This window comes from Prionailurus viverrinus, chromosome C2 (genome assembly GCF_022837055.1).
Source record: "Prionailurus viverrinus isolate Anna chromosome C2, UM_Priviv_1.0, whole genome shotgun sequence".
Classification (NCBI taxonomy): Eukaryota; Metazoa; Chordata; class Mammalia; order Carnivora; family Felidae; genus Prionailurus; species Prionailurus viverrinus.
This window is the reverse complement of record NC_062569.1, coordinates 151,786,740-151,799,467: the sequence shown is the minus strand read 5'-3', so window position 1 is coordinate 151,799,467 and position 12,728 is coordinate 151,786,740. Positions and strand designations below refer to the sequence as shown.

The 12,728-nt window shown below is 46.3% G+C and overlaps 1 protein-coding gene across 4 annotated transcripts in view; it reads right to left on the bottom strand.

Annotated features, from left to right (window-relative positions):
* The window catches only part of DYRK1A (dual specificity tyrosine phosphorylation regulated kinase 1A), a 149,790-nt gene extending 138,033 nt beyond the window's left edge, over positions 1–11,757 (bottom strand). For 3 of the 4 annotated variants that reach the window (XM_047874944.1, XM_047874947.1, XM_047874948.1), the window contains exon 1: positions 10,285–10,995. The gene's annotated coding sequence lies outside the window, so the exon portion shown is untranslated. Of the gene's footprint in view, positions 1–10,284; positions 10,996–11,738 lie in introns of those variants that run through there. The other variant, XM_047874945.1, reaches the window with a different exon arrangement.
* Between the last annotated feature and the right edge of the window lie 971 nt (positions 11,758–12,728).

Sequence of the window (12,728 nt, the reverse complement as noted above, 5' to 3'; positions counted from 1 at the left end):
CCCTCCTCCCGGATCTCTCTCTCTCTCTCTCTCTCTCTCACTCACACACACACACACACACACACTGATACTCGGGGCTCACGAATCTGTCATTCTCCAGAGTCACCCCTCACTTCCCCTGCTACCACAGGTCACCCACAGGACAGCCCCCAGCAGACTGCCACTGCCCCAGGTTCCACCAAGACTCAGTCCCTCCTCCTCAAGGCTCACTCAAACCCCCAGAATCCTTACTTCGCTACATTCTTCCAGTCCTTCACGTGTCAACTCCTCTCCGCGTCAGCAGCCGTGGTCTCTACTATGATAATGGTGCCTGCACCCAACAGCTATGTCAACACTAACAGCACAGGTAACCAAATCTCACCCACCTCTGTAGTCAGAGCTCCTACCACCACGATGCGCAGGCCTCATACAGAGGCCAGCCAAACGTTTACTCAAATGATGAGGAACAAGAATCCCCTTGCACAATTTATCAAAGCATTTACAATTACAAGCATCTACAGGTTATCAAAACATCCATTTTTCATTCAACAGAACAAAGAAATGCAGGAAAATCAGAAAATATTTTTAATTATGTATCTGACAGAGAATAAGTATTTCGTTTTTTAAAGTACAAAACTCCGAGTACAACTTAAGATGTTCAAACTCACTCATAATTAAAGAAATGCAAATCCAAACAACTGAACATCATTACTCACCTATTAAACTGACAAAGATTTAAAATTCTGACGACACCAGTATTGGTGAGATCTGGAAAACTGAACTCTCAGACCCAGCTCATGAAGTAGAAATTGGTGCTACTTTTGAGAAGACACTTTCCCAAGACATATTCAAATGTGCATATACTTGGTGAACCAGTAATTTCCCTTTGAAATATGTAATCTAGGGCTAGTGTTCTAGAGAACACAGTTATAGGCACAAGGATGTATACTGGAACACTTTAAAACAAAAATACAAGAACAATTCAAATGTTCTTTAATAGAGATTGAGTAAATTGGGGTACATCCACAACACGGAATACTCCCTAACCATTTAAAAACAACAAGGAAATATCATATAGCCGATAGGGAAATACGGCCCAAAGAGATCAAGACACTTAAGATGCAAATCTGTGTGTCTGGCACGATCCCATTCGCTCTTAACTGCAGACACTATACACACACACACACACACACACACACACACACACACACACACATCCATCACAATGTCTGTGGACTTTAAAAAATAAATAGGATCAAGGGTGCCTGGCTGGCTCAGTCGGTGGAGTACACAACTCTTGATCTTGGGACTCGTGAGTTCAAGTCCCACACTGGAGGCAGAATTTCCTTAAAAAATACTAAATTTTAAAAAATAACAGGATCACACTGAACATACAGCTTTGTAACACACACATATAATAAACGTTTAATGTACATATATACAGTTGCACCTACATGCACAGGACATTTCTGGTAGGAAAACAACAACTATGACCTACGGAGCGTGAGGTGGAGGGGGGGGGGGTGATAAGGCACCATTCTATAGGGCTTGAACTTTTTTTTTTTCTTTTTTTTTTTTTTTATATCATGAGGACATTATTACTTGGTGATCTTTAGGAACTAAAATTCCCTAGGTCATCAGAACGATTCCTATATGTTTGACATGGTATAAGACTGCTCCAAAGGAATGATGAACGCTAATTTAAAAAAAAGCCTTCTACTCCCAATCAAGCAATCAAGTGGTCTTCCTCAAAATTATCCACAGTTTCATGACCAACACTCTTAGTGATAGGAGGCCAGCAGTCAGTCTAATACCACCAACCTCTGGCCACCAGAAAAGCCTCCCGCAACCTTTCCAGGACTTTACCACAAGCTGACACTTTTCAAAGACATGCCCTTCATTCTCCTCTGGCAAGGGCACACGTGCCCTGTTCTTCCCCCCACCCTTCCCACAAAGCTCTCTCATTAGTACAGGTGCTCATCTCCAATTTTTAAAATGACAGCCAGCTAATTCATAAGAATAAAGTGTTAACTTGATATACAGATAAAGCACATTCCTCTGGGAATATTTCCATCTTACATTAGGGAATCCAGCTCTTCGCTTCATCTAAAAGAATGAATCTGACAGTGAGAACTGCAGATTTTGAAAAAGAAAGTAAGAACAGGGACAAGACCTACTTGGTTCCTTCTCCTCGTGCCTGGCAGGCACCTACCTACCATCTCCCCTCACGCTGCCCGTCCACGACCCTGTCCACTACAGCGCTGAGAGTAACGACACCTTATTCAAAACCTCAACTTCCCACCTTTAAATATTCATCTGACTACCTCTATTTGTTAAAAGGACAATTAAGTGATCCAACCATTCACTACCAATGAGCTCACACATAAAAAAAACTATTTGAGAATGACCCATATCCCTATAAAATCCCAATGCAGTTGGTATTTCGTCCTCTCTTGCGTTTGTATGAAGAACAAAGAAACAGGAGTCGGGAAAACATACACCAGCCCTGGAGACCAGCCTATTCTGGGGCACTGGTTAGTCATTTAGCTTCTTTACATCCATTTCCTTCCCTAAAATGAAGAAGATGAACTCTATGAATGTTTCTCAAAATGTTTCTACTGTACCAGGATTACCTGGAGTCCTAATTAAGAAAGTAGACTCCTGCAGCGCCTGGGTGCCTCCGTCCATTAAGCTTCTGAATCTTGATTTTGGCTTGATTTTGGCTCAGGTCATGATCTCACGGTTCGGTTCGTGGGATCAAGCCCCGCATCTGGCTCCACGCTGACAGTGCGGAACCTGTTTAGGATTCTCTCTCCCTCTCTCTCTCTCTGCCCCTCCTGTGCACACTCACTCTAAGAATAAATTCAAAAGAAAGAGAAGAGAAGAGAAGAGAAAAGAAGAGAAAAGAAGAGAAAAGAAAAGTCGGGGCGCCTGGGTGGCGCAGTCGGTTAAGCGTCCGACTTCAGCCAGGTCACGATCTCGCGGTCCGTGAGTTCGAGCCCCGCGTCGGGCTCTGGGCTGATGGCTCGGAGCCTGGAGCCTGTTTCCGATTCTGTGTCTCCCTCTCTCTCTGCCCCTCCCCCGTTCATGCTCTGTCTCTCTCTGTCCCAAAAATAAATAAACGTTGAAAAGAAAAAAAAAGAAAAGAAAAGAAAAGAAAAGAAAAGAAAAGAAAGGGAAAAAGAAAGAAAGAAAAAGAAAGAGAGAAAGAGAAAGTCAATTCCAGAGCATCATCCCAAACCTATAGAAAGAGAAGTATCTGAGCTTGGGAAATCTCACAACTCTGAGAAGTTCTCCAGAAGCCTGTTTGAGAACCATTAGTTTCTCAGGTCTCCACTAGATCAAATAATAACACTCTCTAGTTCAAAGGAATCCTAGACTCTCTTTGTTCAAACCCACAGAAACCTAAGAGGAACATACTTGGATAGTAAACTTCTTTCTAAACATCACTGCTATCATCCTTACAACTTCAGGGGCTCAAACATTTACTGAAAACCTGACAAGACACAGGTGTTATTCCAGAACTGTCTGCTGAGAGTATGAGTATGAAAACATACCATAAGAATACCTACTAGGAAACTATGAAAATAAAACTCAAAAGCTGGGACTCCAAATACTGGTTACATAAAATACAGTCACAGCAATCAAGAACCATGTTTCTATTAGAAAACAGCGTCAGTAAAATAACGTGCCAAAATTCCTTCACTACTAAAAGTTTAGCTACGTGTTTTCTAATCTGACCATATATGCGTATATTGCAGATACTAAATAGTGATCTATTTAAATGTGCACACCACAGTTCAAAAGATTAATGACCAAATATGGAAAGTAAGTCTTATTAATTAGTGCAGTAAGTTGTCTTTTCAAGGTTTATTTCTGTATGTTTCTTCCAAAACATTTCAAGGTGTGACAGGAAATGCCTCATAATCCCCCCCCCCATTCTCTTCTTCAGTAGAAACAGATTTTCAACCAACCAGCTACCCTGCCAGAGACCACATATCCCAGCCTCCTTTGCAGCTAGCCACCTGACCCAGTCTGGACCAACAGATGTGAACAAAAGTCACGTATGCAACTTCCAGGTTTGTCTTCAAAAGGAGATGTGCTTTCCCCACATCTGTTCCTAGATGGTGGATATGGTGGGGAACGGTCTTCTACCATACAGAAAGTGGGGTTTCCCTAAGCACAGGGAAGGGACCAAGGTCCCCTCTACCATGGAGCCACCACATTAGCCTTAAAATTACTTCCAGGAGAGAGAAATAAACTTCTTGTTTAAGCTACTGTATTTAATCAGAACAAAGGCCCAATCTTGTATTCTAATTAATGCATATAGAAAGTTTAAGTGTATAACAAATATTAATAACTTCTTACTAATTCAGTAAAGCTGAAACTCTAATTATAAATTCTTGGGTAACCCCACCACTGAAATTATTGCTACTGTACCAACTTATGTTTAAATGGCATTTTACACTTTTGCAAAGCACCTCGTTACAGTATCTCATTCCACAGTCTCAAACTCCTGGGCAGGGCGGCTGGTGCTGTGCACGTCTGGCATATAAAACACCCGAGCCCAGAGAAGCTACTCTGCCCAAGACTGCACAATTATGGAGCGGTACTAGGACAGGACTCGGCAGATAGGTTCCTCATTCCATCCTCTATACACATATACGTCTATCTACCTCTGCTGTACTGGAAGGGTGATCAAAGAACTATTCCTGTCCAGGTGGATGTTACCATCTAATGGAGAGAAGAGACAGACGTTATGTAAGTAGAACTGTGAATATATACGAATAATCGTACAGCTATCTGCAATAAGAGCTATTAAAAAAAAAAAAAGCAGAGTCCTATAAGAACGCACAGCCAAAGAACCCTACCTAGACTGGGGTTTGGGGGAAAGCCTCTCTGAAGAAGTAGCATTTATCCTGGGACCATAACCATGAGTATGAATGCAGGAGGAAAAAGAGGGAGAAGCGAGAGGAGAAAGCTATTAAGAAATGTGCAGGTGCTGCCCCAACCTTCACAAGAGCCCTATGGGAAGTATCACAAACCCCGTGTTACAGAGGAAGAAACCAATGCTTACTTAGCAAAATCACACGGCCAGTGAGTGGCAGGACCTGCTGAGATTCCGGATCTGCCTGACTCTGGAGCCTCTGCCCAGCACCATCTCACAGGCCTGTACTCTGTCCACAGGACCACGCTGTCCCAATGGCCATCTGTAACTAGACATTATGCGCATTTTGGACGGGTGTCAGATGCAAACCCTAACCACAAATATCCATAAAACTTAAAAAAGAAAAATCAACTCTTGTCATTGGAAATTTGATATACTTAGAAAAATTACAGGGTTACTTAATGAACAGGGATGTTATGTAAAATAAAAGGGATGCTGAAAACCAGATTTGTTCCATGTTAAACCAGATCCCTAAGCTCCTCCCCACTGATTTACACAAGCATTTTAATTATGGGAACAGAAAATTCATAACAATTCTGAAGTAAAAATACACTTTAAGCTATCGTGCAGTATTACATACGAGCATATATCCCTCAAGCAAAAGGTAAGTACCTTGTCAAAACTTTAATGGTACTATAAATTTTTCAAAATCTCCTTCTGGGGCACCTGGGTGGCTCAGTTAAGCATCTGACTTTAGCTCAGGTCTTAATCTCAGTTTGGGAGTTCAAGCCCAGCACTGGGCTCTGTGCCGACAGCTCAGCACCTGGACGCTGCTTCAGGTTCTATGTCTCCCTCTCTGTCTGCTCCCCTCCCCCCCTTAAGCTCTGTATGTCTCCTTCTCAAAAACTGAATAAACATTTATAAAGATTTTTTAAGGGACACCTGGGTAGCTCAGTCAGTTAAGCATCTGCCTTCAGCTCAGGTCATAGGCTCAGGTCATGATCTCACCATTCGTGAGTTTGAGCCCTGCGTCGGGCTCTGAGCTGACAGCTCTGAGCCTGGGGCCTGCTTTGGATTCTGTGTGTGTGTGTGTGTGTGTGTGTGTGTGTGTGTCTCTCTCTCTCTGCCCCTCCCCTGTTCCTGCTCTGTCCCTGTCTCTCAAAACCTGAATAAAAGTTAAAAAGGAAAAAAAAAAAAAAAGATTTTTTTAATAAAGTAAAAATAAAATAAAATAAAATAAAATAAAATAAAGTAAAATAAAACAAAATAAAATAAAACAAAAATCCCCTTCTAGAACAGAGGTGCGTAGCTCTGGTAGAAAAATCAACCGTCAAAAATCCCAAAAGTGGTTCTACATTAGCACAAAGTATGCCCACCAGGAACCACATCACTTTAGACATTCAACGTACTGTAAGTTACTATCTCCAAAAGAAAATTTTAACTCATTATACAATTCTGAAAGGATTTCAAAGCAAAAGCTTAACTTCTGAAAAATGTTTAGCTGGCCTATATAATGCAATACTCCCAAACCATGTTCTTTCCATAGACTAAAAAATGAAACTCAGGCTGCCTGTAGCCACTAAGTTAGGAACACAACTTGTCTTTAATTACCTAATACGAATCTTTGATTAATTATTTTGTCCTGTGAAGCCAACATTTCATTTTCACATAACCAACGATAAACTTCACAGCTCCAGCTTAACACTGAAGGCAAGATTTCAAAAAATTTATTCATTTAGGGGCAACTGAGAAGTTTTAGATAACCTGAAATAATTTGATGATTCTTTTCCAAGTAATTAAACAAAAACTTTAGCCTCCCAAAATTTTTACTCAAAAACTGTATAAGCTGTGGTTAGGAATTACCACAATTTCTCTAGCCATCAAAACACTGACCAACGGTGAAGATAATACACGGTAAGAAGTCTTTTAAAAGGCATAGGGGTACCTGGGTGGCTCATTCAGTTAGGCATCTGACTTCAGCTCAGGTCATGATCTCAAAGTTCATGAGTTTGAGCCCTGTGTCCATCTCTGTGCTGACAGCTCAGAGCCTGGAGCCTGCTTCAGATCCTGTGTCTCCCTCTCTCTCTGTTGCCCCCCGACCCACTCATGTTTTGTCTCTGTCTCCCAAAAATAAATAAATGTTCAAAAAAAATTTTTTCAAAGGCATAATCACCATGCATACTCAAGTCCCACAATACCTTGACAAGGCCAACTGTGTTAGCACCAAGATTCAGGTGACCGTGTTTGATAACTTCAAGTAATATTTTTACTTGTAAATAGAAAACAGGTATACCTACCAAAACACTCAACAGAAAGTAGAGATTCTTAGCTCATAGCTGGAATTACTGATAAGGAATACAACAAAATTGTAAGAGCAATAAAATTCTGTGTAAGTGCTAAGTTCTTTGTAAAGACTCTTCCTGGAAGTTTCTGCGTTTTGCTGGGTTCAAATGTTTCATTTTTTTTCTTGGGGCAATGAGAGAAATTGCTTGGGGGTGTGGGCGTAGGAAATGTGAAAGTTCTCTGAAGTGAGAGAGAAGCTAATTCTGAAGCAAAAAGATTGACACCTTTATCACAAATACAAAGAAAGTCAAAAATGAAGACTCCTATTAAACTTACTTTTACTAAGCAATTCCCTTCGCACTCATAATAAAGTTACTTCTATCCAAATTTTCTTCCCCAAACAAGATACTTACCAACCATAAACACACATGTAAAAACATCCCTAGTAATCTAAATAGCTAAGCTGTTATTTTAAAAAAGAAAAAAAAAAAGTTTTCAAGTAGTACCCAAAATTCGATACAAATTAGCATATTCGTTTTTTTGCATATTAGTTTCAAAACAAAATGCAAGCCAACGGTCCTTCTATAACTCCTGTTGTAAGTTGTCTTTGACTTTGCTTTGGCAGATAAATATTCACAGCACCATAAAAACCTATGTATGTAAATTCTTTAAATACCAGTTCCCTAACCACCCCCCCAATCTTTAAGTCATCAACACAATAACTCTCCATAAACTGAAACCCACAGGACAGTCATCTGACAATATTCTAGGAGGTAAAAATATACTAACCAAGGATCTTTTTTTTTTTTTTTACTATACACATTCCCAAACAAGACACTGCATTAAAATGGAGTATTTTCATTTATTTTGAACATCAGTTCCCCTAAAAGACTGGACTAACGGGTTAATTTTTGAATCCCAACACACAGTAATTCTGTGTTATCTCTTAAGTTTCTAGTAAGTCCCACCAAAATGTCTTTAAAACATGTTTAAGAATCTTATACCCAAATTCCTTATAACAAAGATCCCACCAGCTCATCTGGTCCACTTCCCATCCCCTACCAATAATGACCATCCATTCATTCAAGTCTATTCCTTCAAATCATAATCATTTTTAGATTTTAAAGTGTGCCTGCTACCTTACACAGAGGTGACTCTAGAATAATGACTTTCTGAGCTTATGCCTCTTATGAACTTTTTATACTGTTTTACAACAGAACTTGGTACACATGTTAACAGGAGTCCTTAACTTTCTGATAAGGTTGGAAGTGTAAGTGAATTTGGACAGCTAACACAAGCACCGGGGCTATTTCAAGACGAATCTTCCAAAAGCACTGGGGTACTTTAAGTGTAAGTCATGTGTATATTAAAAATCTTAACTGTAACCGAGTAAACTTTTCTCTTAACTGCTGTTCCTTTGAAACCATCTTCTAGTCTCACATTTATAGTCTGTCTGAAGATAATTATTTCTCTCAAGGTAACTAAACAATCAAGACATGACAAATTTAGGAAAACAAAACCTAAAGGTAATTCCACTGAATTATTAGAACTCCCCCAAATCAAATTAAATATATCCATTCTTAAACATTTTGTGTATGTAAGGTACAAGAGGTCATACAGGAAATCTATTCAAAGATTTAAAAATTCCTAAAAATAACTTTACACAAAACTTTCTCATGACTCATCAATACTTAAGTGATGCCTACAGTTAAAATTAAGTGTGAAGAACAAAACGCACCAAAAAAATATTTCTTAATTCCTTCCATTCAAGAACTGCCTACATAGTTGGGTTTTTTTTTGGGGGGGGGGGGGAGGGAAGATCTGACAAGTTTCTTTAAGAGGGTCTCCTTTCAATCTTTCCACTTCCGCAAAGACAAAGTTAATTCCATGCTCAACACTGCCAGGGGCACAATCTCTGGGTTAGAACCCTGAGTCATTACACACAGATCGCTCCAAAATTTGCCAGTGTTTATAATAATCGGTTATAACCTAGTGATTATGAGCCCAGGCTGGCTACAGACTCCTGGCTCCTGGAGTCCCAGCTGTATGACCTTGGATGAGTCACAGCTCAGTTTCCTCATCTGTGAAATGGGTTAACAGTTCCTACCGGTAGGAAAAGCAAGTTCATACATGTAAAACCCCGACAATACTGCCTGGTACCCTTCGTCCTAATCTTTAAAAAATGCGTGTGAAAACAATGCCATCCGGTGTATTTTCTAGCAACTTGGGCGGAATTCAAAAACCAAACGGTGCTGGCATTCAAGTGCGGCACCTAGATTACGAGGACCATATAATCTAGTGCTGGACGAAAAGCAGAGCCCATTAGCCAGAATCACTCACTAATTTTGCCATTTTTAACTATTTCAGACTAGGGAGGGGCCTTTCGAGAGGTATTAAGAAATTCGGCAGCTTTGGTGGGTCCAAACGAGAGCGGGTTTGTGCCTGTAAATAGACTTGTGAAGTTTTGCTGCAATAGCCAGGTATCAATTATAATTTACGCATTCTCAACCACCAACTCCTCCGACTGCTAAACAGGTCATTACTCCACCTCGAGTGGCCGGGATCACTTGCACTCACTGCACAACTTCGGAGCACGCCGAGTGCCCCCGCTCCGGCACACACCCCAAGGGCCGCTGAGGCACCCGGCTCCCGACCTTCCCCGGCGCCTCGCCCAGCAGCCAGCCCCATTTTCTTAACCCGTGCATTGTCCTTGCGGAGAACCCCGGCGGATCCCACACTGGTGGGGACCGAGAGGAGGGACGAGGGAGGAGCTGGGGGAAGAGGATGAGGAGGAAGAGGAGGAGGAGGAGGAGGAGGAAGACAACCTCCTCCCCTCCGCTCGGGCGACCAGTGAAGGTCTGGCGCTTTCTCCGGCCCCCAGGCCCCGGCTCCCGGGAGGCCGTGGCCCCTGCTCCCACCCTCCGCCAACTTTCCCTCCGCTCGCACCCGCCTCTCCTCCGGGACCGGGCCTGTCGGGCTCCCTCCCCCGGCGGCCGGCCCCGGGCCGCGGCGCCTCCTCCTAAAATGGCAGGTCCCTCCCTCCGCCCGGCCGGCCTCGGCGCGGGCCCGGCTGCAGGCCGCGGGGGGAGCCGGGCGCCGGGCCGGGCGGGGCCGCGGCCGGGCCGGACACTCACCGGGACGATGGCGGGGCGCTCGCGCCGCTCCCTCCGGTGAGTCTCAGCCTCGGGCTCCCGCCGCTGCGCTCCCGCCGCGGCCTCCGCAGCCAGCGCCGCCCCGGCCGCTTCTCTCCGCCCCCGGCGCTCCCGGCTCCGCGGCCGAGCCGCAGCCTTCTCAGTCTCTCTCCGGCTCCGCGGTTCCAGCGGCGCCCGGGGCCGGGGAGGCGACAGCCCCCTCCCCGGCAAATACCGCAGTCCCCGGACCCCGACTCCCGGCGGCGGGGCCGCGCGGCCCGGCGCGGCGCGGAGGGCGGCGGCGGCGAGGCCGGGCGCCGAGTCGCGGCCGATCCCGGCGGCTTCTTCCCGAGGAGGATTTTGTAAATCTCACAAAATGGCGCGCGCTCCAAACCTGCGCAGCGAGAAGCGCCGGGGCCCGAGCGGCGGCGGCGGCGGCGGCGGCGGCGGCTCCTCCGCCAGGAGAGCCCGAACCGCCCGCCCCCGAGTCCCCGCACAGACAGACAGACACACACACACACTCACACACACACACACGCACGCACACTCGCCCTCGCACACGCTCACTCACACACACTCTCACACTCACACCGGTCCCGCCCGCTCGCCGGCGGCGGCAGCGGCACCAACAGCAGCAGCAGGAACAGCAGCAGCAGAAGCGGCGGCGGCGGCGGCGGCGCCCGCACCCCCCGCTCGAGGTGTCCGCTCCCAGAGCCCGACCTGGGCCGCGATCAGCAGCAGCGACGGCAGCAGTCTCCCCGAATCCCCCCGCCGCTCTTGCCGCCGCCACCCCCGCCTCACTCCAATGGGGCTTTTTATTATTATTCGGGCGGGAAGCGAAAGGGTTTAAAAAAAAACCAACCAACAAAATGGCGACGGACCGACCCGGTCGCTATAGCAACTGTCAATCAAAACGCAAAACCCCGGCTGACGTGCTGACGTCCTCCTCCCGCCCCCCGGCCCCAAGCCGGCGGGCGGGGCCTGTTGCTCGGGCAACGGCAGATTCCGTTCCCTCCTTTCCCTCTCCCCCTATGTCCCCAACCAACCACCCAACCCCCTCAGGTCACGTGAAGGATAAATTCGGAGCTCGGGCCCGCTACGAGTGTCAGAGGAGGGCGCGTGATTCGCTCGGGGGAGGGGAGAGGAGGGGGACGGCCGGGCCGAGGGAGGGAAGGGAAGCGAAGGGGGGCGAGGCGGCGGCCGGGCCTGTGCGCGAGCGCCCGCCGCCTCCCCGGCCTCCTGGCCGCGCCCCGCCCCGCGCCCGCGCCCGCGCCCGCGCCCGCGCCGACTGCGGCCCGGGGAGCGCGCGCGGCCTCCGCGCCGCCGCCCCCGGAACCCCGCGCTTCCGCGTCGTGCGCCCGCAGCCCCGCCCGCGCCGAGGGGGAGGGGGCCGGGCTCTGCGGCCGCGCGGGGACCCGGGAAGCCCACCCCCTGGCGCCCGGGCCCGGGGCTCTCACCTTCATCCCCGGGGAGCGCGCCGGCCGCGGGAGGGCGGCCCGGGTGCGCACGGCCGCGCGTTTCAACTGTTCTTCGAAGGGTTCGCGTGCCCCCCTCGCCGGAAAATGCCCACGGAGGCCGCGGCGGGGGTGGGGAAGAGGCCGCCTCCGCGTTTCAGACATCTCAGGAATTCCGGACGCTTCGCCCGAATCCGGGATGCCCCTGCGGCTGACACCTTGATTAAATCCTGCCTCTCGATTTTTGCGGCAACCAATGCCAACGATCAGATATTATGCACGGAGCCATCATAAAAACTTTTTTAGGCTGTGCACGCTCTCCCAGGCTTTCCCACCTATTCCAAACCCCTCCCCACCTTTCTGGGCGCAGCCTTTCCTTCTGGAACGGAATGCCCCCAACATTCATCCTCTTGAGCTATTACTGTATCCTGGTTGCCCAACTCCCTGTTTTCCTCTTTGATGCACCATCTCCGCTTCCCGATTCTTTTCGCCCACCGCTCTTCATTAATATTCTGGCTTCCGTGCGTTTTTATTTTATATACCCCTTCCGCCTGGCTAGATATCGCTAGGTGTGCTTCCCAGGCATTAAAATCTAGATATGCTAGTAGCCATGCTGTGCTGGCTACATTGTAAGCAGTAGACAGCCACTGGCTAAAAATTATATTCTGTACCAATGCTAATAAAATGGCACTTAAAAATGTTACGCTAAAAAGGATGATATAGGTGTTATTTTACACCAAGTCACAAATTTATTGATTTCTAAGCTTATTTTCCCATCATATAATAGTGTTCCAGTTTTTTTTTAAGCTGTTCACAAATACATTAGCAACAGATATGATCTTGTTAGTGTACAGAAAGGCCCCATAATAAGTACTGGTCTCTATCCTATGTGACTCAAGGAAAGATACTTGCTTTAAATGATTTACAACAAACGTTTCCCTCCTACACTTACCAGAACATTGGTATAAGGCAACAATTCAAATTAGCCAGGCC